This window comes from Mus caroli, chromosome 14, assembly GCF_900094665.2.
Source record: "Mus caroli chromosome 14, CAROLI_EIJ_v1.1, whole genome shotgun sequence".
Lineage (NCBI taxonomy): Eukaryota > Metazoa > Chordata > Mammalia > Rodentia > Muridae > Mus > Mus caroli.
This window is the reverse complement of record NC_034583.1, coordinates 5,301,265-5,305,821: the sequence shown is the minus strand read 5'-3', so window position 1 is coordinate 5,305,821 and position 4,557 is coordinate 5,301,265.

Below are 4,557 nucleotides of genomic sequence, written 5' to 3'. Positions count from 1 at the left end.
GAGTTCATCTTGGTATATTTTACCTTTGATGAGTATGAAGTGCCTCTCCTTGTCTTTTTTGATAACTTTGGGTTGAAAGTCAATTTTATTTGATATTACAATGGCTACACCAGCTTGTTTCTTTGGACCATTTGCTTGGGAAATTGTTTTCCAGCCTTTCACTCTGAGGTAGTGTTTGTGTTTTTCTCTGAGGTGGGTTTCCTGTAAGGAGCAAAATGTTGGGTCTTTTTTGTGTAGCCAGTCTATTAGTCTATGTCTTTTTATTGGGTAATTGAGTCCATTGATGTTAAGAGAAATTAAAGAAAAGTAATTGCTGCTTCCTGTTACTTTTGTTGTTAGAGTTGGGATTCTTTTCTTGTGGCTGTCTTCTTTTAGGTTTGTTGAAGGGTTACTTTCTTGCTTTTTCTAGGCTATAGTTTCCATCCTTGTGTTATTATCCTTTGAAGGGCTGGATTCATGGAAAGATATTGTGTGAATTTGGTTTTGTCATGGAATACTTTGATTTCTCCATCTATGGTAATTGAGAGTTTTGCTGGGTATAGTAGCCTGGGCTGGTATTTATGTTCTCTTAGTGTCTGTATAACATCTGTCCAGGCTCTTCTGGCTTTCATAGTCTCTGGTGAGAAGTCTGGTGTAATTCTAATAGGCCAGCCTTCATATGTTACTTGACCTTTTTCCCTTACTGCTTTTAATATTCTATCTTTATTTAGTGCATTTGTTGTTCCGATTATTATGTGTCAGGAGGAATTTTTTTCTGGTCCAGTCTATTTGGAGTTCTGTAGGCTTCTTTTATGTTCATGGGCACCTGTTTCTTTAGGTTTGGGAAGTTTTCTTCTACAATTTTGTTGAAGATATTTGCCGCCTCTTTAATTTGAAAACCTTCATTCTCATCTACTCCTATTATCAGTAGGTTTGGTCTTCTCATTGTGTCCTGGATTTCCTGGATGTTTTGACTTAGGATCTTTTTGCATTTTGCATTTTCTTTGATTGTTGTGCCTATGTTGTCTATGGAACCTTCTGCACCCGAGATTCTCTCTTCCATCTCTTGTATTCTGTTGCTGATACTCGAATCTATGGTTCCTGATTTCTTTCCTAGGGTTTCTATCTCCAGAATTGTCTCACTTTGGGTTTTCTTTATTGTTTCTACTTTCTTTTTTAGGTCTTGGATGGTTTTGTTCAATTCCATCAACCGGTTTGGTTGTGTTTTCCTGTAATTCTTTAAGGGATTTTTGTGTTTCCTCTTTAAGGTCTTCTACCTGTTTAGCAGTGTTTTCCTGTATTTCATTAAGTGAGTCATTTATGCCCGTCTTAATGTCCTCTACCAGCATCATGATATATGATTTTGAATCTGAATCTTGCTTTTTGGGTGTGTTGGGGTATCCACAACTGGCTGAGCTGGGAGTGCTGGGTTATGATGATGGTGAGCCATCTTGGTTTTTGTTGGTAAGATTCTTACATTTGCCTTTCATCTTCTGGTAATCTCTGGTGTTAGTTGTTACAGTTGTCTCTGGCTGAAGCCTGTTCCTGCCTTGATTCTGTTAGCCTCTGTCAGCAGCCCTGGGAGTCCAGCTCTCTTCTGAGTCTCAGTGGTCAGAGTACTCTCTTCAGGCAACCTCTTCTCTTGCAAGGAAGGTGCACAGAGGTCTGGCATTCAGATCTGCCTCCTGGCTGAAGATGAAAGCCTGAAACAGGGCCTGTCCCAGAAGATGAGTTGCCTCTGCAGTCTGTGCACTCACCTGCACAGACTGGTCTCTGAGGGACCCAAGATTAAAGATGGCTCCCTCATCTGCTCCAGTTGTCGGTGGTCTAGCCCTCCCGGGTGGCCACCTCTCCTCTGGCAGGGAAGGTGCCCACATGTCTGGATCCCAAAACAGGGGTCTGTCACAGAAGTTGTGTCACTTCTGCCTGTCCCAGAATCTGTGTCACTTCTGCAGTCTGCACTCTCACCTGCACAGACTGGTCTCAGAGGGACTTGGGAGACAAAATGGCTCCCTCACTTGCTCTGGGGGTCAGAGCCCTGCTGGGCAGCTACCTCTCTTCTGGTGGGGAAGGTGCCCAGATGTCTGGAGCCTGAAACAGGGGTCTCTCCCAAAAGCCATGTCACCTCTGCCTGTCCCAGAAGCTGTGTTTCTTTTGCAGTCTGCTCGCTCACCCTCCGCAGTCCATGAGCTGATATGCACAGAATGGTCTCAGAGGGACCCGGGAGACCTCAGAGCCCTCCTGCATGCCCAGCTTTTTATATATGAGTTTTGGGGAATCAAACTCATGTCCTTGTATCTGCACATTAGCATGTGTGGTGGTTTTGGCAGAAGCATTACATGGAAAAAAAAAGGCAAATCAATAGCCAGAATAAATATCTATTTCAGTAAAATAAAAAAAAAAAAAGATTTTGTCCCTTCTAAAAAAGAACTGGATCAATGTAGTCAACCTGTCACCAGGTTGCTGGCTGGTCATCTCAACGTACAGTGCCATATCTTAGACTCAGTGTTGGTCTCTGCTGTTAGCATAGCATGCATACAGTAGCAGCTGTATCCAGGTGAACCTTGTTGAGTGGAAGTCCATGTTGTTGAACCCAAGCATAACCCCAGTCTCCGCCACCATGGCTACTTTGTTCATGTGGCTGATGGACAATGACAGGGATGGCTGGGGAAAAAAGCTGACTGTCCACAGAATATACCATCTTATCCACTTGATTACTGAATTCCTCCTTGGCTGAAGTCACCTTTTGATGATTATTTATATGGGACACAAAGGACATGTCCTTTGCCCATTTGCAGAGATCTATCCACATACTTCTTCCCCAGATGTCTTTCTCATCAATTTTCCAATTGTGATCTTTCTAATTCCCTGACTATCCATCCAGCCAATACATTGGCTATAGCCCATGAGTCAGTGAACAGTTGTACATCTGGCCATTTCTTCTTCCAAACAAACTGTAATACCATGTGTACTGCACAAAGTTCTACCCACTGTGAAGATTTCCCTTCACCAGTTTCTTTTAGGGTTGTCCCAGAAAGGGGTTGCAATGCTGCAGCTGTCTACTTCTGGATGGTGCCTGTATAACATGCAGAAACATCAGTAACCAGGACCTAGTCTTCTCTTCTTTAGTCAGCCAGTCATAGGGAGCACCCCATGAGGTCATAGAAACATGCTTGATAGCAGACAACATTGCAAAAGGACTAGAAACCATAGGCATTTGAGCAACTTCTTCATGTAACTTGCTTGTGCCTTCAGTACCAGCTTGGGCTCAATTATGTACATAACACTTCTTTTGATCATATACCACTGTTTTGCATGTCCTACTTTATGACTTGGTGGGTCCTCTAACACCCAGCACATGATCAGTAATACAGGTTAAATGGTAACTTGCTGTCCTATTGTCAAATGTTCAGTTTTCACTAAGGCCCAATAGCAGGCCAAGAGGTATTTTTCAACGGGAGAATAGTTGTCTGCAGATGATGGTAAAGCTTTCTCTAAAATCCTAAAAGAAGTCTGCACAGGTGAGAGTGTGGACTACAGAAGCTAACAGCCTCTGGGACAGGCAGAAGCCACACAACTTCTGGGGCAAGCCCCATTTCAGGCTTCAGACATCGTACACCTTCCCTGCCAGAAGAGAGGTGACAGCCCTGACCGGGAGGGCTTTGCTGGAGCACCCGGGGGAGCCATCTTGGTTCCTGGATCCCTCAGAGACTAGTCTGCGTAGGTAAGAGTGTGGACTACAGAAGCTAGCAGTTTCTGGGACAGGCAGAAGTCACACAGCTTCTTGGGCAGACCCCGTTTCAGGCTCCAGACATCTGGGCACATTCCCTGCCAGAGAAGTGTCCGCTCTGACTGAGAGGGCTTTGCCAGAGCACCTGGGGGAGCCATCTCTGGTCCAGGATATCTCAGAGACAAGACTGTATAGGCGAGAGTACTGACTACAGAAGCTACACAGCTTCTGGGACAAGCCCTGTTTCAGGCTTCATCTTCTGCCAGGAGGCAGGTACAAACACCAGATATCTGTACACCTTCCCTACAAGAGGAGATCTTGCCTGCAGAGAGTACTCTGACCACTGAAACTCAGAAGAGAACTGAGGCTAACAGAATCAAAGGAGGAACAAGTTCCAACCAGAGACAACTATAACAACCTACTCCAGAGATTATCAGATGGCTAAAGGCAAACATAAGAATCTTACTAAGAGAAACCAAGACCATTCACCATCATCAGAACGCAGCACTCCCAACTCACCCAGTCCTGGGCAACCCAACACACCCGAAAAGCTAGACCCAGATTTAAAAGCATATGTCATGATGATGGTAGAGGACATCAAGAAGGACTTTAAAACTCACTTAAAGAAATACAGGAGAACACTGCTAAACAGGTAGAAGCCCTTAAAGAAAAACAGGAAAACACAACCAAACAGGTAATGGAATTGAACAAAACCATATAAGACCTTAAAAGGGAAGTAGAAACAATGAAGAAAACCCAAAGTGAGACAACTCTGGAGATAGAAACCCTAGGAAAGAAATCTGGAACCTTAGATGTGAGCATCAGCAACAGAATACAAGAGATGGAAG